Source organism: Colias eurytheme, chromosome 4 (genome assembly GCF_061535395.1).
Source record: "Colias eurytheme isolate Ceu_HAF_F1 chromosome 4, ilColEury1 Martin Lab GWU primary, whole genome shotgun sequence".
In the NCBI taxonomy this organism is placed as follows: Eukaryota; Metazoa; Arthropoda; class Insecta; order Lepidoptera; family Pieridae; genus Colias; species Colias eurytheme.
Window position 1 is genome coordinate 8,093,742 of NC_142983.1, and position 27,980 is coordinate 8,121,721.

Consider the following 27,980-nt stretch of genomic DNA (forward strand, 5'->3'; position numbering starts at 1 on the left):
GTTTGTGTAGCTCATTGTACAGTCAACCGCAGAAAGATTTGATAACAAAAATAGACATTTAATGATTTAGATTTTTTGGACACTTATTAGTTCCTTTTGGTGTAACATCTTTTTACGGTTGACTTTACCTGTTTTGTCTCATATTATTTTTCAGTTATTTTTATTTATTAAAAAAAAAGAAAATGGTGGGAAACATACTTATTTATTTCAATTATTTAGGCTCCGAAACTACTGGACCGATGGCGATGGAGAGAGCTATGCTTGGAGTTTCCCTCCGTGATCGAATTAGGAATGAGGAGATCCGGAGACGAACCAAAGTCACCGACATAGCTCTCAGAATCCCAAACCTTAAGTGGCACTGGGCGGGGCACATTGCTCGCAGGACCGATGGCAGTTGGGGCGCGCCGCGAATCGGAGGACGTAGTGTTGGTAGGCCCCCCACAAGGTGGACCGACGATCTGGTGAAGGTCGCGGGTAGCCACTGGATACGGGTGGCACAGGACCAATCGCGGTGGAAAACCTTGGGGGAGGCCTATGTCCAGCAGTTGACGTCCTTCGGCTGATGGATGGTTTAATAGTATACTGCTGTTGTAAAAACTGGTAAAAATAACAAGTTACTCATGATTTTTCCATATATACTTTGTTAGCCTATAACACTCATACCCCATGGATATGGGCATAAATTTTTCGGTGGGGTAAATTGTGTAATATAATAAAGCCATTGATACCCAATTTGTCTAAATCGACTCTGGGTTTTTTTTTGGACCATCTCCTTTGTGATTGGAACACTCCTAGTAAGCAAATAAAATGCTTGTGTCAGGAGGTTCCGCTCTTCCTTAACACTATTACAAAAACAGAAATAAAACAATATGAATGAATACACTGCAAAAACATAAAAGAAAAGAAAGAATTTAATAAAAAAATATCGGTATCGGTTGATTTATTATCGGCGATACCGATATATCGGCTTGCCGATATATCGGCCGATATATCGGTATCGGTATCGGTATCGTTACATCCCTACTCTCAACTATCGAAATCGTCAATTCTGAACTTGTTCAACAATAGCGCAAGAGTCAGTAGCAAATTTACGTGCTACCTATTCCGCAAGAAACTAGTTTTTGCTGATGAAGATAGGGAAAGCGTGCTTTTCGCAACCGAGCCGTAGTAATTAACTCACTATCTACGCAACCATTGTGTGTAACCATAATAGTAGTGGACACCTTTTATAACAATCTGAAGCTCAATTTGTTGATAAACCAGTTTGTTAATTCCGATAACTGTTTAAGTGACACCGGCTATGAATAAATTGGTTATCGTGTTATGCCTTTATAATATCAAATGTACTTAGTACTTTGTAACTTGGTTATGTTTTGGTGTTTTAGATAAAATCAAGGTATTGCTTAATAGTTAATATAAATATAGGTAAAGTTATATTCAGTCCATAACAGAAATCTTTAGGAACAAATTGTTGTAAATATTGAGATAATAATAAAATTATGAAATGACATAAAAAGGACAGTTGACGATTCGACGATCGATAAGGCGATAAGGAAAGAAACCTTTTTATCAGATATTCATCGTTTAAGTAGTAAAAATTGTACTCAAGTATTTAAAATATTATGTTTTTATTAATACTGGAAGCGGATGCAGTGCTGGAGGTTAATAGTTGCATAAATAGAAAATGTGACAAACATGTAGTATAACATAAATTCCTCACGACTGGAAAATATTCCTGATTGAAATAACTAATACAGTGTTAATATTTTATGCTATTTTTATACGAGTTATGCATAAAGCCTTGACAAGGCTGTCTATTTGTAAACGACGTTCGTGACGCGTCAAACCGGCGAACAGTATTTGAATTGCATATATCTTTACAACTTATTTACAGATTCTGAATTGTTTTTATTCATACGTGATTTATCTACGACAGGATATACAATTTATTGCCACCGTTTACATTATAATAATCTAAATTTTCGATCGAAATTGCTATGAATTTAAAACGTTTCTGGACAGAAAATGATCTATGTCAAGAATGTATAAACCAAAGTTATATTCAAATACCAAAAGTACTGCATATAAACGTATTTGAACCGGATATAAAATGTCAAAATACTAGCACTGATTTCGTGTCAACGATAAAAATTAACTTAAACCTGTCAACGGAATATCAAGACGAAAAATCTTAATATGTGCCTTAACGAGACTGGTTTGTGGGTTGTTTGAAATTCAAAATACGAAACAAATACAAATGTTTGAGAAATGATGAATTCATTGAACTCGGCCGGATATGTCGCGTCCTTGCGGACAAATAATGTGAGTGAGTCTTGAATGTAGGACCTCCTCATTAATACGTATCCGTGGTCATTGACTGTCAGGCATAGTTTAGGAGATGAATGGAAATCAGATGCGCTAAGCGAACTTAATCGACATAGAGCAAGTTCTGAAAGTAACCACCTAATGGTTTTTTTTAATACAACATAAACCTGCAATTTTATATCCCTAATATCATACTTATTTTCTTATGTCTTTATTAATAAAAAATGCAAAATTGAATTGGTCGTAGAACAAATTTTGAAAGTTATTACTTTCAACACAGCTACAGGTTACGGTTACGGTTCGGTAATACGGTAATACGGTTTCCTATAAGCTACGTTAAAGAATGATTGCCTATTAAAAGCATTTACGTAATATTGATTTACATTCAAATGGAAGAAACGTCTATCAAAATATTTGTTCAAATTCCTATCAATCCAATTTCATTACCTTCTGTTAAACTGAACGCGGTGTGTCTGTGCACATACTTAAAAATCAACACACATTCAATTTAAAGTTCAAAGAAATCCGTGCGTCGGTAGCGGTCAAACATCAAAGCCTCGTTTCTAGGCACCAATAAATTCTACTAATAAAAGAATGCTTTGTTTCAGAATGGGAACATTAAATTGTTTGATTCTATCTTTTCCAATGAAGCGTAAACAAAACGTTTTCAGCGTAAACAAATTACATAAACAACATATGAAATTACTAGCTGTGTCGTATTTTCTTGCTCATGAATTATTTTTATGTAAAACTATAACCTATATTTCTGTAAGGTTTCACCCAAATCCGTCGAGCACTTTGTTACGTGAAAGAGTAAAACATCCATACTTAGAAACTTTCGTGTTTATTTTATCATTATTAGTAGGGATGTAACGATACCGATACAGATACCGATATATCGGCCGATATATCGGCAAGCCGATATATCGGTATCGCCGATAATAAATCAACCGATACCGATATTTTTTTATTAAATTATTTCTTTTCTTTTATGTTTTTGCATTGTATTCATTCATATTGTTTTATTTCTGTTTCTGTAATAGTGTTAAGGAAGAGCGGAACCTCCTGACACAAGCATTTTATTTACTCCATTGAAATGTTACATTTTTTAGGCCTAACCTTGCAGTTTTTAGAGGACGCAATTTTATGTTTTTGATGTGTAGGGGGGGTCAGTGAGTAGCTAAAACCAAGTTTGTGGGGTTGCCACCCTTGTCCCACGGCCGCCATCTTGAAAATAGCGGTTGAAATGGTTTTTACGATATATCTCTTAAACTATTTATCTGATAAAAAAAATTGATAGCATTATTTGTTGCAAATTAAATTTTCTACAACTTTTGTCCAGTAACTTTTTGTCGTAGAACTATAAATAAAAAAGGTATAAGCGAAAACGTTCAGAAATTAGAGCTTTTTATATTTTTCAATAAAACTTTTTTTTATCATTTTACGAAGAAATGATATCAGACCATTTTTGTAGATTGTTTTTCGAGGAACAACTTTTATATACAACATTTTTTCATTACGTCAATAGCTAAGGTTTTACAGCGCTCTGAAGTGAGTACTATTTTTCAGTACTCCTAACTATACATTTAGTGGCTATTGGCTCTTTTCCCAGACTCCAGAACAATGGAAGCACACTGCAGAACATTTCAGCCCTGCTTTTCGACGTAAAAAAAACGCGCTTCCAGACTTCAAGTCAGTTCAGTCAATAATTAATTATTAATAATATTGCAAAATTAATTAATAATTATTAAAAATATTAAAAACAATTACTGATGACAAATTATTATTAGTACACACATAATATATTATGTATACTGTATAGTTAAGAGTACTGAAAAATAGTACTCACTTCGGAGCGCTGTAAAATCTTAGCTATTTACTTAATGAAAAAATGTTGTATGTAAAAGTTGTTCCTCAAAAAACAATCTACAATAATGGTCTGATATCATTTCTTCGTAAAATGATAAAAAAAGTTTTATTGAAAAATATAAATATCTCTAATTTCTGAACATTTTCGCTTATAACTTTTTTATTTATAGTTCTACTAGCGACCCGCCCCGGCTTCGCACGGGTGCAATGCTGATACTAAATACACTACAGAAAAACTTTTAACGTTGTATATAAAAACATAGCGGCCCGGCCGGCCGGTATACCGCTGCAAACGGTACGTCCCGCAATTTTTAAATCTGTAATATCTTCGAAAATATTCACTTAAATCATACGGTGTAAAGGGCCATATAGATCTATATTAAATGAACAATGTATTCAAGGTATTTAATTGGTTATGGATTAATGCTGTATTGGTTTAAATCGCTTCAAAAATTAGCCATTATTTGACGTAAAAAGTAAATGACAAAAAAAAGTTATTGTGGGTAATCCATAAGAGATAGACATATACCACCGCGGACTTTTCTGTAGACCTTTTCAATGTGTATAATACTTATTACATCATTTTGATAAAACTCGTAGGGTTCAGCCTGCGTTTGCAATGTAAGCGGAAAAAATGTAATTTTTTACGACATCACCTTAGAAACCTCAAAAATAACAGTACTTCTCCACTATTTGATGGATGTTATTATACATATAAACCTTCCTCTTGAATCACTCTATCTATTAAAAAAAACCGCATCAAAATCCGTTGCGTAGTTTCAAAGATTTAAGCGTACAAAGGGACATAGGGACATAGGGATATAGGGACAGGGAAAGCGACTTTGTTTTATACTATGTAGTGACGACAAAAAGTTACTGGACCAAAGTTGTAGAGAATTTAATTTGCAACAAACAATGTTAACAATTTTTTTTATCAAATAAATAGTTAAAGAGATATATCGTAAAAACCATATCAACCGCAATTTTCAAGATGGCGGCCGTGGGACAAGGGTGGCGACCCCACAAACTTTGTGATAGCTTCACACTGAACCCCCCTACACATCAAAAAAATAAAATTGCGTCCTCTAAAAAATGCAACCCCAAATGTAACTTTTCAATGGAATAATTTGCTTACTAGGAGTGTTCCAATCACAAATTTGTTTATGTAAAGGAAAGAAATAAATAATTTTGAATTTTTTTAATTTTTAACGTGATAACGTTTTTAAAATCGTTTTAGTCGGGTGACATGTTCATAAACTTGTGTCACACCAAAACCTCACGAGCGCGATCGCAGGTATAACGAGAGAGAGACGGACCGATCTCCCGTTTCATCTCGAGCGCTACCACTGCATTATGTTATCACGTAAACATCTCGATCGTAAACCTACTTTACAAACAACCAATTTTTTTGATATCAAATAATTCAAAAATCCGCGCCCAATGAACGATGCGGGAGGCCGCCCGCGCGTGCGCACTTTGTCTTCTGAAAAAACTCTACCAATTTATAGTAAACTTTTATTAGGTACTGGTTGTATGTGTATTACTTAAAGTTTAACTGACTTCGTAAAATAATAATATGTACTAAAATAATAATTTTGTTGTTTTTTGATTTGGCATTTTTATTTAAAAGAATACGATTAACAGTTGTCTCTGTTAAATGTTGGTAACTTTTTATGCATAATTCACTATTTATTTTTCTACCAAGCCATCGATATCGGTATCGGTATCGGTATCGCCGATACATTACTACAAATATCGGTATCGGTATCGTATCGGCAAAATCATGTATCGTTACATCCCTAATTATTAGTATCATTATAACATATACCTATGTAATTCAATTATACCTAAATACTAATAATTTATTATCTACTTCAATATATTTAACAAGTTGGAAGCTGAAACCCGTTTACACCTGGATGTAAAAAGTTTGGTCTGCATCCGTTACAAGTAAGTTAGCTTTTAACTTTTGGCTTAATAACAGGCAGAATACAGTTGTAATGACTTTGTAGAATGTAGATTATAGATATTATATTTCAAGACCAAACTGAACGCATTGTGGAAACTTGCGTTTACTTAGTGCCGAAAAATTATAAGAGTCAAAAGCTATTATGTATTTAAAAATCGATAAAAACATTTCAATATCTTTAACCGATCATACACACTGTTTTATAGTAGAACTAGCGACCCGCCCCGGCTTCGCACGGGTGCAATGCTGATACTAATACACTACAGAAAAATTGTGAACGTTGTATAGACCGTATAAAAATATAGCGGCCCGCTCCGGCATCGCACGGGTATAAAATACCTACATAGCCGGGCGGCCGCAAACGCTACGTCCCGCAATTTTTAAATCTGTAATATCTTCGAAAATATTCACTTAAATCATACGGTGTAAAGGGCCATATGGATCTATATTAAATTAACAATGTATCCATGGTATTTAATTGGTTAAGGATTAATGCTGTATTGGTTAAAATCGCTTCGAAAATTAGCCATTATTTGTCGTAAAAAGTAAATGACAAAAAAAAGTTATTGTGGGTTATCCATAAGAGATAGACATATACCATCGCGGACTTTTCTGTAGACCTTTTCAATGTGTATAATACTTAGTACATTATTTTGATAAAACTCGTAGGGTTCAGCCTGCGTTTGCAATGTAAGCGGAATAAATGTAATTTTTTACGACATCACATTAGAAACCTCAAAAATAACAGTACTTCTCCACTACTTAATGGATCTTATTAAACATATAAACCTTCCTCTTGAATCACTCTATCTATTAAAAAAAACCGCATCAAAATCCATTGCGTAGTTTCAAAGATTTAAGCGTACAAAGGGACATAGGGACATAGGGACATAGGGACAGGGAAAGCGACTTTGTTTTATACTATGTAGTGATTCCATACGTTACAACTTCATTCTTAAACATTTCATTGGACGCTGTTGCATCCATCTCACGCTATCTTTGAAACTTGATTCGAATAAATATTTTAATCAAAATATATCATGTTCTATCAACAAGTGTCAAGGAAAAATAAAACTCCGTCTTCAGGGCTTTAATATAAACCCATGTTACGATTGAATGCGCATATCAACATCCATTTATGACCTTACCATATTCTCAGTGATGTGGGTGGGATTCACGTGCTTTTATAGATAATAGATTTCTCTTTTACATGTTATTTTTTATAGAAGCAGCATCTTACCTAATTGTTTTACTTGGTACATGCTGGAATTTGGAGCATTTGATTTTTTAATAGTTTCGACTGGGTATTTTGTGAATTGTACTATTCTGGTATTGTATATGGTTCCTGTTGTCTCTCCTCTAGTACCTACTGCTAAATTAATGAATCAGTAAGAAAAGAATGATGATTATACTAATTTATACGGATTTTACAGTAAGTAACAGTAGCGGAAGATGCCACTTTAAACCGAGGAGGAGAATATTAGATTTCTTCGAACGTTTGATGTATTTTAATTTATTTACTACTTGAAAATCAATAGATATTTCATATTGGAATAAAATGGACATAGAATTTAGATTGAAATGAAAGCTGTGAATGTCTAGAACGAAAAGTAGGTTTCCCTATAATATCTATTCAAATGCATTTAGAGTGATCTTATCTATTCAGAAATTCATTCAATAGTTTGGATCTTATCGTTTCTAATAATATGTTTTGATATCCTATTGTTAACATTTTATTCAAAAACCTTGGGACTTAACTTTAACTAAGTATAGCTTTGTATTAAAATGTTTATAGGAAACCATAAATGCACTTATAAAATTCCTCCTCTAACGCCCAAATCAATGTTCAAATACCAATTAAATATAAAAAAACTACTTAAAATATTTATATTTGTCAGGTATATTACGTTTGTATGAACAAGATGTTTAAGCCCATCACGTGACACTCTTCCCACGGCGAGTATGTTTGTTTAAGCTTTGGCTGGACAGTTCAGTTTTCTTATTAGAATATCCTACACTATACATAATTTAATTTCATGTGTTTGAAGCTCTCTAGAAACTATGAAATTATGTTCGAATTTAATTTCATGTGTTTGAAGCTCTCTTATAGAAACTATGATATAGAATTAACTTTGTTTCCGTCTTCCTTTCATCATAATATGTGAGATCAGAACAACTTATAAATAGTAATAAGATAATTATTCACTTTTATAGGCCTCTACCAAAATTTATAAAAATACTTCCTTCTAGAATTCATAGGATAGTTGCAAATGAAATTATAAGCAGTATATATCATTACTAGCGGTCCGCCCCGGCTTCGCCTGTGGTACATATGAAAAATAGATGTTGGCCGATTCTCAGACTTACCCGATATGCACAGAAAATTTCATGAGAATCGGTCCACCCGTTTCGGAGGAGTATGCAGACTAACATTGTGACACGAGAATTTTATATACTTACATATAAGATTTAAATGTAAGTCATAGGTACTCGTATCTATTTATTTTAACATATTCCTAGTATATAGATTTGAAATTATATTCGCTGTCAATATCCATGCTGCGTTGAAAGCTTATCATTTCAACTGATTTATGATAAAATGATTTCATTACATGTAACCATAGTAGCCTAAGAAAGGCGTGGGTACAAAATATAGACATTAAAGTTAGCATTGCTTAGAGCTTACTAATATTAAATCCAAATTAATGTTGTAATAACAAAGACGTAGTACGTTTTCTCTTTAATATCGTGGGCATGGCTATCTAGTGTGGTGTAATTCAGTGTTTTAAATGCGAATACCAGAATGTACTTTAAATAACTTTCGAAATTACGAGCGAAACATGATTAGTTATGTATTTTTAGGTGCTTTAGCTAATTAATCCCAACATGGCAGTGGGAATAAGTTTAATGAAATATTTCACTTATTAGTTAGTACATTATTATACATTTAGTGAATTTTGGATAAAGATCGGAAATAGTGTAATCGCAATGTTCCACACAAAACATTTACTACAAAGCTAAGGTTGGAAATGATTGAAAATCAATTAGATATTAGTACTGATAATAAATTTCACAAGTTATCTCAATAAAAATTTGAAAGTCAAAGATGCGCGTTCGCATTTACTGTTCACTAAATTATACATCCAATTACTGTGTGATAAGTGTACATCGTATAGCTTTTGAGATCAGTATGACGTAAATCACACGGAGATGCAATCGTTCACGTAGAAAGTGTTCAAATGTAATTCATTGTGCTGCAATAAAAAGGCTCCATTTATGGAAAACAACGCAATACCAGTGATATGACAGTCCTTTAAAGTCGCTAAGATACTTATGAAATGCGTGGACGGAGCGATTCATTTCTTTTCTCATGCATTAAGATATTGATGCGACTAAATTGCTACCCACGTTCTCGACGTGTTTTGTATGAGACGCATTTTTCTCTCAGTCTTGGTTGCTTCCGTAACATAGCGCTTTAATTTGACTGGGCTTTAGAATGTTCTAGATTGTACGGTACCTACGGGGAATAAGTCAAGCTTTATAAGGTGGAAATGGAATGGATTTAGAAACAATAATACCTCTTTCATAATTAGTTTACTATTCAGCAGTATGAAAAAAGCAAACGTTAAAAATGAAGTTCTCATTTAATAGCTCTACAGGAATTACCTTCTTGCAGAAATGCAAATATACGCCAGCTAAAATCAACTTTTAATGTTAAAAATGTAGCAGAATTTTTTTTGAAAAGTAATTACTAGAAGGAAACTGTTCAACGCAAAATATTTAATTCATAACGGCCCTTTGTTCTTACGCAAGAGAGAAAACAGGCGATTTTTCCTGCTTGACCTTTTCAAGCGGCCGCCGGCAATGCACTAGTTTATAATAGGTGTAGAAAGCAACCGGAACAACCTTTCGATTGACCTTTAGCTAATAAATAATTCTGAAACGTGAACCTTGTGTGCGAAATTCCCATTTGTGTCACAAAATTGCTACACTTAACAAGAGTGCGACAGAGGCGTCTACGATGCTTCGAATAAAGCATAAAATTGTACTTCGCGACGTGTGCTGTATCGGACGGGTGCTTAGCAAGTTAATTGATGCGAGAACCGAGTGATAGCACTAAAACGCCTCGTGTATATTTCTTCAAGAGTACTTAGTCTTACTCTTGAAGAATATCTGTGAGTAGGCGTGAGCATCGGTCACGTATTGGCCTGAGTTATAACCCGGGAATGAAATAAATCTAGCTTTACATTAGACTGCTGCTTTGTTCGACTGAACATATAGACCGCCCACGCACAACATACGTAACTCGCTGCCATTACTCAGAATCGTCAATTTTATAAGAACGGCGTAATGTACACTCCACTTATTTTATTTCGCTTCAATGAACATAAAGATTTTACTTTCACTGGCTTTTGATTGAGCGTTTTAGTAAAATTACTCTCCGTGATTGTATAATTGTACGTAATTTCGTTTTGTTACATAATGTGCCATCAAAGCAAGGGCGAATTGATGGTAATCTAATAGTGATAAAATCGTCTAATTCACATCAAGTGTGTAAAAGTTTGTGAATCAGTTATGTAATTTATTTTTAAACGTGCTATAAAAACTGAATCACCTTCTCTTTTAAAACGTCGGTTAATAATAATAAAACAGAACGAATAGCGTACTGGATCAATAAAAATATAACAAAGGTTCTAATAATGTCTCTATGGATTATTAAAACATTATACGCTGATTCATATTTTTTCAAAGAGTGCATCAAAGCCGCTAAATATCTTTTAATATATTCTATTGGTCTCTAATTAGTATGAGAACATAAAGCCATATGAATGCGGTCTTCACCGCGATCTCACAGATGTAAGTTCACGCGTATTCTACGATTCGACACACTTCAAGCTATTGTTAATACTCATTGATTTGTACGCTCTTCCATACATATTTTCACACAATGTCGAGATGAAGTAATCATCAATTAAAACATTCATAAAATATGTGTCGATTAGAACATTATAGATGATATCTTCAGATAATGGAATTTTGGAAAAATATATCTCTGATAATAAACACAATTTAATGGTTATCATAATATTATTATGTTTTCATTTTCGGGTTCATTGAAATAAATTTTATCATTAAGTGATTCGATTGAATATATAGAAATTATGTTGATTCCCCTTTCACTATTCCTACCTTGCACATATTACAAGTTGCTTGAGAATATTACTTTTGTTTTAAGCTTAAACAAAAGTTGTGGTAGGTATATGCAGTCGTATTAAAAACTCGTAAAATATCTTCAACATAAACATGCAAAGGAATTCCGGACGCAACGGATGAATGGAATAATTGTTTAAAGATAAAAAGTATATGTAAAACCAGTTTTGCGGGATTACTCAAGAGCAGAGAAACAGAAGACATTGGCAACGAAAAACGTAAAAGTTTACGGCCAAAGAGTCGATAATATTCGAATAAAAAGTGACATAACAAGGACGTTAACACGGTTTTTGAAGAATTTCCTTGCTTCATTAAGCACCGTAAATTCTTAATACATTACTAGCGTACTTAATATTTTTGTAGCATTACGTAACAAGGCAAAGAATAATAAGGTAATTCTAAATAAATCTCGACAGCGAAAGACAATACAACTCGTCATCTTTGATTCACAGGATACAAGTCCTCCTAGTGATATTAATCACCTGTTAATATCCTTATTTTTTGTTAAAAACATGTGAAACTGTGAAGTTTTGATCAGATATCCGATCCCAATAGCACTCTTTATGGTCCTCGAAGCTATTAAATGGCATACCAATAGCATCGCTCGTAAAAACGTGTGACGAGAGACCGCCGGGTTTCAAGTTTACGGGCCCTTTTGACCACATGCTAGCTTGTTATCTTTATGTGTGTTTGTTGAACGAAAGCTCAAGTTCAATTTTAAGAGTGGGCATGAATTTAACAAATTGAACTAATAATTTTAATTTGTAACTTTTAGATGCTTGTGTATTTAATAGTGTCTGTGTTTAACAAAATATGTTTAAACTTCTTTTTATTCTAATTGCACGATACATAAATACGCGTTTATATAATTACTACTAACATAAAATTGTGTCTTATTTATAAAATCTTGAGTATAATATGTTTTAACATGAATATTTTATTGTATCTAAAATGAAAAAGTAAATTAAGAGTATGTGTGTGTGTCATTTTTATTTAAAAAAAATGTGACTAAAAACTTAACCCCTTACAAACTAAACTTAAAGTGCTACCTCGATTCGCGTCTAATTACAAAGCCTCGATTAAAAGTTAACTTAAGATAAAGTTACGTGTTAATAAAGTTACTTAAACAATACAAGCTGGTGCAAATAATTAAAGCTCAGTTTGATTTTGAGGATAAGTCGAAGGTGCGTTTACAAGACTTAGGCTAGAGTAGATAATTTTTGAAACAAAAAAAAATCGCAGTCGGATGAAACCCATTAGAAAAGGAGGGGAATATGATAAAAATGTAAGGAAAAATAAATTACGGTCAATCCGAGTTCGGGAAGCGGGAGGGGGGAGCTTTTAAGAGAAAAAAATGGATTCTCTCGATTTCCGACAAAACTACAAGTCCTATAGAAAAAAGTTCAATGGCAAAGTTGTAGGTAATTAAAAGTTCTATAACTTTTGCATTCACAATTTTTTCACATAACCTCAACATTTAGGTGAAAAATTCAAAAAAGCAAGTTTTTGGTCTTTTATTTTTATCTACTTCAAAATTTATTTTTTTTCTACGAAATTTGGTGGAAACTTACTTTATTATGTCGCAAATACACTGTAATTTATTTGATTGAAAATATTTATTTGTTCGCCTTATTTTGAATTAATACCAAAAAAACAACCTAATTTTCAATCGAAAAGTCACCCGTCAAAATATCAGCTTTTTTCAAAAACTTGGAGTGCCTTTTATTCATTGAAATCTCTACTTTCATATGGTGTAAAAAAAATAAACACCACCATAGTAAATGTTCTCAGGAAATGCATACAAACAGTGTGAAAATTAGCTTTTACTAAATCAGGCACACTTCTCGAACTACCTGAAATGTTTTTATCGACATCATTTTGCTTTTGAATATGGTGTAAAATATTAAACTTAGAACAGATAATTATTTTTCTTTTGAAATATTACCGAAAAGCCCATACAAGAGAAGTTATAGAGTTCGAGAAGTGTGCCTGATTTAGTAAAAGCTCATTATCACACTGTTTGTATGCATTTCCTGAGAACATTTACTATAGTGGTGTTTGTTTTTTTTACACCATATGAAAGTAGAGATTTCAATGAATAAAAGGCACCCCAAGTTTTTGAAAAAAGCTGATATTTTGACGGGTGACTTTTCGATTGAAAATTAGGTTGTTTTTTTGGTATTAATTCAAAATAAGGCGAAAAAATAAATATTTTCAATCAAATAAATTACAGTGTATTTGGGACATAATAAAGTAAGTTTCCAACAAATTTCGTAGAAAAAAAAATAAATTTTGAAGTAGTTAAAAATAAAAGACCAAAAACTTGGTATTTTGAAATTTTCATCTAAATTTTGAGGTTATGTGAAAAAATTGTGAATACAAAAGTTGTAGAACTTTTAATTACCTACAACTTTGCCATTGAACTTTTTTCTATAGGACTTGTAGTTTTGTCGGAAATCAGGAGAAACCATTTTTTTCTCTTAAAAGCTCCCCCCTCCCACTTCCCGAACTCGGATTGACCGTAATTTATTTTTCCTTTTATTTTCATCATATTCCCCTCCTTTTCTAATGGGTTTCATCCGACTGCGATTTTTTTTATCTTTTCATTATTTTTAAAGGCTTCTACCCCAGTCTAACTCGGCAACGTGTTTCAGAACAATCGAGAAATCTTTTTCTTGCTCTAATTTACCCTTGGTCCAGCCATGTTGACCTTTTTTGATTAGTATCTTACCTTAGAACCTTTACAGGTTTAGATAGAGTTGAACACGCAACGGATTTTAAATTAAATCTAAATTTAAAAATGTTTAGCTTAACAGGTGTTTAAAACTATTTATTATAGCACATCTTTTCCCAAATCGTTTTAAACATTTAATTATTAAGTTCGACGTAAATGTAATATTTGCAAAAACTTTAGAATTCCAGACTGACATGTTTCCAAAGAACCTTCGTCAGGTCCAGACGAAATTGCAAATGTGTAACGAATCCACATAAAAATAAAAGATATTTATGACTCACAGTATAGCAAGAACTTTGAGAGTATGTTATTATTAATTCTGTAAACGGTGGGCGAAATTTGTAAACTTACCTGATATTATAAGACTTTTTGATAAGACTTAAGATAATAAATTTTGTTACGGGGTTTACAATAACGACCACCTACTTTGTTTATGACTTTAAATTTCAAATAACTTGATGAAATTAATCGGTTTCAAATTGATTTGTCACTAAATTTTTAAACTCTTAATTCGGTTTTGTGAATTGCCATAATAATGTTAAGTACATATTAATATAATGCCCCCAATAACTTTTTATTTTTTTGTGTATTCTTCCAAGGCTTAAAGCAGGGTTGATTGATGTTAATGGGCTCTTCGTAGAATAATGGAAGAGATTCTATGACAATACACAATACACACATAATAGATAACACCTGATATTTCATGTAATTACGGCATCGGTAAGTATCAATTTCGCTCGCTAACTATATAAAATAAAAATACATGAAGTAACTAATGAATAACTTCCTTGAAAATCACTTTATCTATAAAAAACGCATCAAAATCCGTTGCATACTTTTAAAGATCTAAGCATATAATATAGGGAAAGACAGCGGGAAACGATTCTGTATTCTATCTAGTGAAGACCGCATTAAATGTGCTTAAAAAGTCACACATGTGTGGGCTCCATTCATCCGCAAAGGTCAGAAGTAGCGTGAAGTTTTGACAGACATTTGACATATGATACGGTTAACCACATTGGAAGCGCGGTCATTAATCAATAGATAATTATTCTGGTAATAAAATAGATGTAAGCCCGCGATCAGGAAAATTGGAAAGATAATCAATCTCAGGACGTATGGGAAATTAATCTATTTATATTGCATTGTAGGCATTGTGTGCGATAGGAAGTGGAACAGAACAGTAATTATCATCATCACTACATAGTATAAAACAAAGTCGCTTTCCCTGTCCCTATGTCCCTATGTCCCTTTGTACGCTTAAATCTTTGAAACTACGCAACGGATTTTGATGCGGTTTTTTTTAATAGATAGAGTGATTCAAGAGGAAGGTTTATATGTATAATAATATCCATTAAATAGTGGAGAAATACTGTTATTTTTGAGGTTTCTAATGTGATGTCGTAAAAAATTACATTTTTTCCGCTTACATTGCAAACGCAGGCTGAACCCTACGAGTTTTATCAAAATAATGTACTAAGTATTATACACATTGAAAAGGTCTACAGAAAAGTCCGCGATGGTATATGTCTATCTCTTATGGATAACCCACAATAACTTTTTTTTGTCATTTACTTTTTACGACAAATAATGGCTAATATTCGATGCGATTTTAACCAATACAGCATTAATCCTTAACCAATTAAATACCTTGAATACATTGTTCATTTAATATAGATCTATATGGCCCTTTACACCGTATGATTTAAGTGAATATTATCGAAGATATTACAGATTTAAAAATTGCGGGACGTAGCGTTTGCAGCGCTACAGGCCGGCCGCCCGGCTATCTATTTTATACCCGTGCGAAGCCGGAGCGGGCGACGCTATGTTTTTATATACAACGTTCACAGTTTTTCTGTAGTGTATTTACATAGTATCAGCATTGCACCCGTGCGAAGCCGGGGCGGGTCGCTAGTAACATATAATTTGATGGCATACAACATGATAGAGTTTACGAGGACTTTGTGTTTGTCATATTTTTTTAACAGAAAGTCATATTTTACACCAGATTCTAAGATTTATTTTATAAGCGTATTTGACTCTATTTTGACAACAAATATATTGTAAAAACACGAAGCTATTTACGTATATAAAAAATATTGGTTTTCCTGAAAACTTATATTAGTTATATAATTCTAGCTAGGAAAGCTCTTCAAAAAAGCATAATATAATTACATATTTAATTCACATATTAAAAAAAAACTTTATTTTAAAATAGACTCATTATGGGGGTAAGTATATTTTGTGGTTAAAAAATCTATAAAGTTTCCCTCCTTAAAAGCAAGATTCACGCTAAAAGCTTACAAAGCTTCCATAAAGGTTCGCTTGCACCATCGCGACAATCACGACCGAACTATTTATTGTAAACAATTACACAATCAATAAAATCATTAATACCTTTAAAGGATAAAGTGGGCTTAACACCTGTCCACTTATCCTTATTGATTACGCTCGTCAGACTGGCCTGGTTTACTATTTAAGTGTACTATAAAATCGTGCATACTACGCTTATTTAACTGCTTTTACCACCAATACATCGTTTACACGAACCGCTAGTATTTTGCGTGAGTTCACCATTCTAATTAGTTGTTGTGAGTTGTGACCTAAATACAATGTAGGTAACATTTTTCTATAAGCATTCGCGTGTAACTCTTGAAATTATTGAAGCAGACGTAATAGATTTAAATATAATGAAAGCATTTTGATTCACAACGATCACACACAGTGAATAGTGATTGCTTAATTGTGGAACCGGTTTCGGTATGGTATTGAACTAATTCGAATTTTATTACATTTTAATTGATAAGGAAGCGATTCAAAATACACTCATGTTTTCTGTAATCGATGGTTAAAAGGTTTTTAAGATTGTTTTGTATCCGGAAATAGAGTGTACTTTATTATATACGTTATATACGTAAGTAGGTGTAAGATTTGTATAGTGGATGGAAGAAAGTTGTGATAGTACAGCATAACAAAATAAAACCTTACTTATTCAGATCAAATTACAAAACGGCTTATAAATAAAAAAACTTTCTAATAGTGCATCTTACCGTCCTACATCTAGTACCTAGTACATTCTCGTCCTTAAGATAGGCTACAAAGTTCATTTAATTTTCGTCGGTATTGATCAAATGGTGTGTCACTTACTATGAATATTAATAATACAACCATGTAGACCTATTCGAATCGTATTTACACCATCTCTCTTATTATAAAAAAGGTAGAATAAAGATGCAAATGGACAAACCATGCAAAAACTCCGTCCCTTATATAAGAAATCTGTTCAAGGGTTAGGATAATTACAAGCGGACCCACGGTCATGATTAAGGAGCTCGTACTAATTTGTATAGGTAACAGATAAGGGTCGACGAGTGACATTTAAAAGCGTGTCGTCTGCTCTTTGGCACAACAATTAGCTGTGTCCATCAGTTAAGGCGATTGGTAACCATGGCAACGAAGGACCACACACGGCTGACTGGACTCGGCTAGTGATGTGCGACGTTTGATTAGATTCCTCGATGTTTGTTTTGTTGAAAGCGCTATTGTATAATTTATTTACTTGTGTGCTAACGTTGTTTTCGTAGATAATATATCGATCTTTGTAAACATGAAAACGTCTCTTCGCTGTATGTTAGTCATAAGCAATTAAAAATATATTTAAGCGTAGTTTAATAGAAACAATAATTAAATTACGTATTGATAAAAAAAGGCTTAGAATTGAGAACATGTACAACTCGAAAGTATGTTATAAGAAGTGGATAAAAAGCATATTCTTCGCTTAAAAATTATTTACGTACTATACGTTCGTATGAGTCTAATATTATAGTTTTCGGAACAAAACAAAGGGCAAAATACAGTCCTCACTGTCAGCACTACCCCGATTCATAAATTACGAGCTATGTAAATTAAACCCTCTTATTATACACGAAGAACTCCATTTGGTATGTTTTCACTAATTAATATATGTATCAGATGGTAACTGATCGAAAACGGGTTGAGGTTCATTTATATTTTTATACGCGACACAATTTGTAACGCGGAACCTTTTGGATTTTGCGGTCCGTAATTAATTTCATCTTTTTTTTTTCAAAACAGTCGAAGTCAATAGTTTGCCTTCACTGATTTAATCATGAAGAAATAATACTGGATTTCTTATTCTTAGAAGTTTTCTTATTCTCATGAAAAAATATTATGTAATATACTATGTGACCGATTATAAACATTCTTGTACCAGTAGAAGACTAGGTACCAACATTATTCCTGTATGGCTATTTTTTTTTTGAATTTTTCAAACGGGAGCTCGTCATTTAGTATTTGACATGAAAACAAATGAATGAAATGATGCGCTATGAATATAAAGAGTATAAAACTAGATTGAACGTATTTTTAAAGCTTACAAAGTACAGTTTATTTCGGCCAAGCATTCGCATATTAAAGATGTCTCTCCCAGATATGACAATTTTTGGAATAAAACGGATTTATGTCGCACAAGATAATAAAAGTACAGTTTGAGCTGATGTTCTGAGGTCCGTAACATAATTCCGCTTAGGTGCCTTATTTATGTGTGATTTGAGAGGTCGTAGAACCTGTGGTAGAACGGACATTAAAATGTCACATGATAGGGCCATGTAAGTTATGAGAACTTCCCTTTATTATAATACCGCAATGTAGTCTAGTTTTGACTTATAACTGTAAAAGTAATTTAAGTCTTTAATTATTTGTAGTTCAAAGTTTATCTCATGGCCAAGTACTTGTTTATACAATGTTTAAAGAATTCAATAAAATGTCATGTTTGTTGGATATTCTACAACGTAATGATCATTACGTATGAAAGGTCAGTAAAAAAGAGCATAGACAGTGCAAATGACAGCGGCAATTGACTCTGGTATGTCCGTCGCAGTCGCACAGACGGACAGCGTGGACGACTCCTCTCAACAGCGCACCCACGATCCCACAATGATAGCAAACAATTATTATCTGCCCTACAAGCGATAAATCCGTTGTCCCGACTTGACCGTTATTGCCATCGACATACTATCTGATCCTATACTGTGACATATTGCTTCGAATATACCCTAATAGATATTTCGACTGGGCCCCGCTCTAGTCACGATTCCAGATCGTTTTGTATGTTCCGATTTCAGTTCACTTCGCAACATTTGTCTCCAGCGCGAGGGACATTGTAATACAAAATATGGATGAACTCAGTCGTAAACTTCCGTAAACATTCCGCAATAAACCTATCTATTCTAATTTTAGTAATTCTCATATTCTTGTTTAAATACGGCAGTAGAGACGGGCACCGTTAAGGCCTATGTAACTAGTATTTATATGATATAGATCTAAGGACGTATTGAATTTACAAAGTGTAACACAGAACTGTATTTATAATGTGTTATCAGAATTGGATTCAAATCGAGTGCGAGGTAAACTTTGAATTTATTTGAATTTCAGTCGAATAGAAACGGGTTCGAACAGTTATCTTCTACAATTATTGATAGGAATAGTTCGCTGTACAGCGATTGGTAATTCACTCGTAAAGTTGTATGGAAAGTTTAATACCAAAGTTTTAGTATTCTAAACTCGTAGTGTTAGTAACGGTACACCAAGTTCATAAGCCCTCCACGTCATATCTGCGCAATATTAAGTAACATCACAGATTTATCGCGGAGTAACAACGTATGATGTTGACTTTTTGCTAAATGTATAAAACATGTTCGCACAGAGCGGCTTTCCGCGGTCGCTTATATTTCTAGTTTCCCATTTATAGACATGTGAATGAGATATTCTGCGGATATTTTATCTATCAATCTTTAGCTTTTAAGATATACATTTTACGCAATCGTGTAGGATGTTACGTCGATAAAGCTATTTATGGCTGGTTACACTTTATTCCTCGGTACGCGATGCATTTCTCATTCCTCGTTAATTAACCAAATGAGTTTGATTCGATGAAACATCCGCGAATATGCATCGAGGATGTAGTCACGTAATGCGGTAGGTTCTCTACTTCTTTATATAGATATCCAATATATGTTAACTACTAATATCTGAGAATTGGCGCAACATGCAAAATATTATGAATATTTATCGGTAACTGTAATCAACAAACTTGCAAGTCGTAAAGTTATTCGTATGGAGATTTTTATTTCTAATTAAATTATGGAACTTTAGTCTTATAAAATGCAAAAGTATTGACTTTTCAGACACAAGACAACACATTATTATGATAAGGAGAAATTAAATACAAAAGCTATATTCATAGTAAATAAACAATCTATCGGTCTAAGACGGTAGCTAATTGAGCAAAAGGCATTGCACTGTGTTAATAAATTAAGCTCAATCGATGCGGAAATACAGGTATGGCGCCGGCAAATGTTACTTGTATTCACTGACCATCAGCACTGATGGTAGATTGACACTTGAATGATGAGAAAGTGAAACAAGAGTGAAAAACCGAAATAAGATTCGTATCTATCGATCATCTAATTTTCCGCTATTAAAATATTTATACAATGGAACATTACAGCTTGATCCTAAAACTCATATCAATGTTAATATAGATAAATTAAAAATAAAATGAAATGCCACAACAATGATGTTAATTAGACCATAAACTCTCAGTTACTTAAATTTATCAATAATTATAATCGCCGTTGCTTTCAGCGTATTAGAATTAATATAGTTCATTGATCTTAAAGCTCATGTACCACATATACGGAACAAGTACAAGGCACGAACAGTTTTACAAGCAATTCCAAGAAAGATAAATGTTCGAGCAACGAAACACACGTCCAAAACTACAAGCAAATGTCGCACAAGCGGTCTTTAACAAATCTATTATAACAGTCCGATCCTATCGGCTGACAAGTTGAATAAAACAGGGGTTTCGCACACGCATTTTCTATCGAGATACGCAAAGGCTCTCATTCCAATCTAGCCTTTGGATAATTAAATGTCAATTGAAGCGAAAACTTGCCGCAAGCAAACCAATAGTAGATAATTCTTGTCGATTGTATCTTCATAACAAGCTCGGATTATTCAATAAGCAGAATCTCATGCACTAGATAGGTTTCATATAAAATCAATACGTTATTTTTTGTTTTTACAAAGTTGTTTGATGAGTTAAGTAATAAAAAAGTCGATTTTATCTTCAGTCTATCTTGGAATCAACAAATTATAAACGTATAAAAATTCAATGCATTCCCTATAATGTAATAGAGTCTAGAGTATACTTATACTTAAATCTTTAGTGTGACAGATGGATGAATTATATTCGATCCATACAATAATATTGCCATATTTTAATAAATAATCTCTGCAAAACATCGCTGACCATCGTAATTTATATGATACCTGTAATATTTCCGCTCGTCAACGATCATCATTCAAGCTGTTTTTCTCGACTATTCGAATCGCATCGTGTGAAATCTAAATACAAGATACCTCCAATGTCAAGCACGTTATCTTCATGTAAAGATTTCAGTGAAACTGGCATTGATACAAAAATTTCTCTTAAATCAAAGAAATCACATAAATAACTGTTTTTATACACACTATTTCAATTTGATACAGCTGTGCCCATTATCGAATAAACGACGTGAGGTCAGCGTAAGGAGAGCGTGTTTTTATCGTAATGTTTTTGTAATGCGCTCGAGTAAAAAACTGTCATTGAAATATGTAGCACGTAGAACTACATTAGCCTAAGTGTAACTTAATGTTTTCCTTATTCAGGCGATATTTTTGTTCTAGGGTTAAAAACGTAGCCTTAATCACTCTGTGAGATTTATAGGCGCGCAAATAATTTGCAAATTCCTTCCGATGCTTGATAATTAATTTTTCAAGTTAGATTTAAGGCATATGTAAAACTAATTAATGTAGAATGTTATCTAAAAAGTTTCAATTTAATATAAAAATATCATTACTTATTACATAGTTTTTTTTTATTTATGTTAGCGTAGAGAGAGGATATCATTAACGAAATAATAGCAAAATTTATTTTTCTGAAATTTTCTCTACACATGGAATATTATTAAGTATAAATTTACATACGTACGTTCTTTTTTGCAATTGGAAAGTTGAAAAGGTTAAAATGATTAATATAAACCGCAATCAATTTGACACTACATATTAACGGTACAAAAATAGTTTTACACGACATTCATAGTTATTACGCGAAGTGATATCATAGCACTTTGACAAGGTTACAGGGGTTATTCGCGTGATCCAACACTATAGCCATACTATAGCCGAGTTTACGAAACGTTGATATTATCGCTCAAGTAATAAGGCTTGAAATTGAAATTCTGACACCAAGAACATCCAACTGCGGTGAACTTGGCCTGTAGTTGAAGCTCTTGTTCCGAGAACGCGCTACGCGATTTAATTCTATCATTTATAGTTTTACTTATAAGCTTGATAACGTTTTTTTTTTCATTTTCATGACTAAAAAAATGCCTTTCAACTTCATTTGGCATTTTTGCAAGAAACTTAAGGAGAGATTACGTTATATTATTTTCTTCTACTATGTCATGTAACAATATGTATTAACTTAATATAAATACTTTTTTAAACATCGTAAATTTATTCATACAGTTTAATCAGAGCTTTTTGTCATTTGATGTGTAGATATACTTCAAAAATTCTGATGTAATTGAAAATGATAATTAGAAAATGTTTTAATTAAAATATGGTTATCAGTATTAAAAAATTTACTGTTTAGTTCTTACGACGCATATAATGGTCTAGACCTCAAGGGCAAACCAAGTTATTCACAGTAAAAATTGTCGCATCATGCCCATTACTAATATTACAATGTATCGCTTTGACGTCTGTTTGCGTGGGTGTTATTGATCATATAAAATTTCATATTAAAGCATGCGTATTAATTTCACTTTTGCTTCAACTCTTCATTGATTTTTATTTTGAAATGAATAATCGTTTTATAAAAAGACCCGAGGCGAGGATCAACCACGAAATTGTCGATAAACGATCTGAAAACTTCGATTCATAAATATCGAAGGCATCTCAAAAAGAGCAAGCGCTCATTCACGCTCCGGTACAACATAATTACTATTTTGTTTTTATGCTTATCTTGGAACATGCCTTGGAAATCTTTAATATATTTCGAAGACAATACGAAAACAACTTTTTGCAAGGTATAACTAATTGTATTGGTTATAGCTAATCAAAAGGTATATTTTTAGACATGGTCAAAAAATGTTTTGGTTGTACGTACATTTTTTGTTACAATTTTTTCGTGCTTTTCATTATTTTGAGGATACGTTGTTTTGTTATTGAGAGTAGTACTGAACAGTGAATATAATAAGAATACGAACACCTCTAAAAAATTAATATTGTTACCAGAATGTTTACTTTACAAGCTTTTAAATGTTAGATTTAAAAGCCAAAAACTGTATTCATTGTAACACTACATTGATTCGAAATCAATTGTATACCAATGATTAGTGCGAACATTGCACCAACGAATAATGATTATTATAAGCTACGCAATCAAACAGTAAATTAAGTTCAACATAAAATATCCGACAATACAAGTCTTGCATTTCGAAACCCCTTATCTAGAACTTGAGTCATTATTATCAAACAAAATAGCATAAAATAACGTCGGTCACTTGAATTTCTTTAATGAGTCATAGGGCGCTAACGAATCTACGTCAAACTAACAATCTACTATGAATAATGGAGAGCACGTACGAAACTTTGGCCCAGATCTAAACCGGCTATACAATTAGCTTACTTGTTATTTGAAATATTATATGATTTATTTCGGCTTTTATTGTTTAACCTTCGAGTGAAAAATTAGATGTAATTTTGAGAGACTTAATTGTGATATATGGGCTTTATATTCATCTAAGATTATTCAATAATAAGTTTTAGTTTGGTAATATTCGATATTGCACAAAAAAGTATATATGTAGTTGCATAGATATTTCTATTATAATATCGAAATTATGTAAAAATTGTAAAATAATCTTAACATGCTTGGACATTACATAAAATTAGCGGATACACGGAATTAACTTAAAATTAGAATGTCGTTGGGGTAGTCTGAAATTATGTTTATAAAAATTACCGACCATTTTTTTGTTATTATTGTTGGATGTATTCTATTTGTGTTAACAAACTACTTACTACGTACAACGTTAAGCGAGCAAAAATGTTTATAATTTATATTATTATTTCTCTGTAAGTGATTCAAATGTAATCTTTTTGAGAAATAAATGTCTTAAACCATAATTAGTTTTAACAATAAAATCCAACATTCCTCAAACCAACATAGATTGATATTCCTTGAAAAATAAAAAATAAGCTTCTGCGTAATTCAAGAAGAATACTGTAATAAACTCCAGAGCAATTTGAGGTCCATGGGTCTAATATAGCTATAAGTAGCCACAGCCGAAGGGTGACCACAACCGCTCGTCCTTTATTACTCTTTACCACGCGTGCTCATTTTTGTAAACCCTTTTGTTCCACCTCCATTGTAATAAGGTTCAATTTGCCCTTACATTTCACTAAGATTATATCTCACAATGAATTAGTATAGCACCGCGATTTAAATAAAAAACAGCGAGGTCGCAATTAATTGTAGGTACTAGAAAGTTAATAATAGTTTTATAAATACAATTTATTGTAATTGTACAGTCTTTGTACTTATGTAATATGTCAAAAATGTAGTACAAATGTTATTTTGTATATACGTATAAAATCATGAAAACAGTTTAACAAAATATAGAGTCGTTACACATGGAATTAAAATGTATTCCACCACATAATTAAGTAAGTGTTATATCAGCTGAATATCAAGTTATCGCAGAATCGGGCCGACAATGCTGCTAAGATACTTTTATGGGAGAACTAAGTTAGGAAGACGTTCATTGTAATTGGCTCTAAGTGGCTGGAGACATTTCTCTAATGGGCTATCCGCGACTTGGTCATATTGTCTTCCCAACGAGACCTCACGATTGTCTCATGCCTATTTGGTAAGCCTGTTAAAGATCTCGTTTTGGATTCCATTTTGAAATACGTTCGTTAATTCGGAATTAGTTAGCAATTGCGTATTCTTGGTATTTGATATGAATTAATGCATAACTACTTCATTTAAAGTAATTTTATAGGCCCTTATTTTTTATTTATAGGGATATTTAATAAACTAGAATTAATTTCAATTATTTCACGCAGTGGTGATTCATAATTGAACATTTATTAATAGAATGTACTTATAATTGCTGCGCAGGAGTAGCTTGCGCTCGCACATATGAAAGAGTTCAACGATACGCGCACAATTCAAATTGAAATTATTACGTTTATTTTAAGATCATAATATATCTGTCATATTAAGCTATAAAATATTTATATAATGTATCTTATGAATTAAGGGCAATAAATTGTAAATCCTCTTTTTAAATGAAAGCATACAATCTTAAAATCTAAAGTCAATATTCAATTAATCCTTTAAGGTTCATATAATCAACTCGTTATAAAATGATACGCATAATTAATAATAATTGAAGATAAAATTGGCCGATAAGCCGGCATCAAGTGACTTCGGGTTTAAAAGTATCGTATTAACGATAAATAATGCATGAAGATCGCAGATTATATCAGATATGCGATCTCGCGATGTTTGATACTATCTTAAGATTATTTAACAATTACATACATAGGAATTTCAATGAGATCTATATCTGAAGTATTATAATAAATATATCATACACGATTATCTTTTAAATTGAGTATAATAACATTTATCAATCTAAATAAGGCTTAAGTTATAATTCGCGCTAAATAAGTAGACGTTGGATAGACTTACGTCAATTTATTATCAAATACTATATTTAACCCCTTACTGAAATTATTTAGAGTTTATTGTGTCATATATTAATAAATAAAATAAATAAAATAAAAAGCCCATTTATTCTGAACTAAAAACTTATACACTACATATATACATATTTTCTTATACATTATACAGCTATATTTAACCCCTTACTGAAATTATTTAGAGTTTATTGTGTCATATATTAATAAATAAAATAAATAAAATAAAAAGCCCATTTATTCTGAACTAAAAACTTATACACTACATATATACATATTTTCTTATACACTATACAATTATAAAATTGTCATATATTATCGCCTATTTAAGACAACCCTAATATATATATATATATATATATCATTTATTCAAATTTAGGACAACCCTAATAAGTATTTCTTATACTTCAAATATGTACTATTAATATCTATTTATTTAACTATAGCATGGAGTAGATATACACTTGAAATAGTGAAAGCTCTTACTACATTTTACGACAATCTGAAATTTAAACAGCAACCAAATACAACGAACAAGAGACAATACATTTATTCAATAACACTGGCAGTTAATTTTCAATTTTTTATTCATTACAAAAGCTCTATGGAAGTCAGTAGGTACTATTGACACGTCTGAAATACTAGAAAGACGTTAGATTGTTCATCTCGGTTGAATTTCTACGAATATCTAAACGACACATCTCACTTCACTTATCACAACCGAGCCTCGTTAGTCGGCTGCATGGCGAATGTTTTGCAAACATTCTGAATACCTTGCTGTTTCCTTATTGTAATAAAGAACTGCGATAATTGTTGCCGCTAAACTTTTTCGGAAACATTCTTATTGGAAAATTAATGGTCGGTAAATCGATAAAATTGCATTTAAAAAGTAGGTTATTAAAATTATTGAAAATGTAGAGTTTAATGTAATTATTTATGCTAATTTAAAAAGCTCCGAAAAAGCTTAAGCGTCATTTATGTTAAAATTACGTCATTGTATATGTTAGTGTTTAGTATGTAGATTGTAGAGTGATACACGAAGCCATTTAACATGTAGTTTAAATTATTTCTAATTAGATCTTAATTGATATAATTTAATTTATCAATACTTGATGGAATAGTCAAACGTAATATAAAACTGTTCATTTTTACGGTTACTCCATATACGTTCGATACAAACGATTGTTATAAATAAAATTTAATTAGCATTCAGTTATCATTGTCCATATTTCAAACCGCCACAAAAGCCATTACGACTAAATCAAAGTTCTACTTACTGTTATCACGAGACAATTGCGAAAGCTCTGTGTTATGTAAAACTATGTTAAACTCCGTTTCGCGCCAAAACCACCCCAATATCACCTCACTAAGTCTCACAGTCACAGAAAGTTCAATGTTGTTGAATATTAGTCACACATGCTTAAAAATGTTTGTCGTGTTTATGTATGCGCGCGCCGGTTCGTGGAGCGCGCGCGTCCACCACGCAAGTAGGCTCGTAACGTACTAGCGGATAGAAACAAAGCGAGCGACCGCCGGCTACCGAGTTAACCAGCGCGATGGACACACCGTACACGTGAACTTATTATGTATTGGCTAAGGAAACTTTTGTTGGGATTATGGGCTAGAGGGTGGTTCGCGAGGAAGGTCAAATGGAAAATGCTTGAAGGGAAAACTAGTTCAGTCTTAAATTATATCGAGCCTGTTATGGATTAGGTCATAATTCTCTAGGTAGCGTACGTGAGAATATATTTTTTAATTGTATTTTGTAAATGCAGTTTGGGTAATAATATACATATTTTACAAATAATATTCGTATCTCCTTAGTCATTAACCTATATTAGCAAAGTCGGTTTTAAGTTGATGAAGCCATAAATTCGATTTCTCATTTTCTAGTAAAACGTATAAAACAAACTAAATAGCTTGCGTTATGGCCTCATAAAATTTAAACAGCTTTATAGAATATTACGTTGCATCCAAATAAGTCCGAGCTATAAACAGGACAAAAACAAGGTTTAGTATGAAAATGAT

General features: G+C 32.4%; 1 protein-coding gene across 2 annotated transcripts in view; it reads right to left on the bottom strand.

Moving 5' to 3' along the window:
* Cad86C (Cadherin 86C) overlaps window positions 1-27,505 on the bottom strand; it is a 105,011-nt gene extending 77,506 nt beyond the window's left edge. For both annotated transcript variants that reach the window (XM_090120700.1, XM_090120699.1), the window contains exon 1: window positions 27,230-27,505. The gene's annotated coding sequence lies outside the window, so the exon portion shown is untranslated. The remainder of the gene's footprint in view (window positions 1-27,229) is intronic.
* Between the last annotated feature and the right edge of the window lie 475 nt (window positions 27,506-27,980).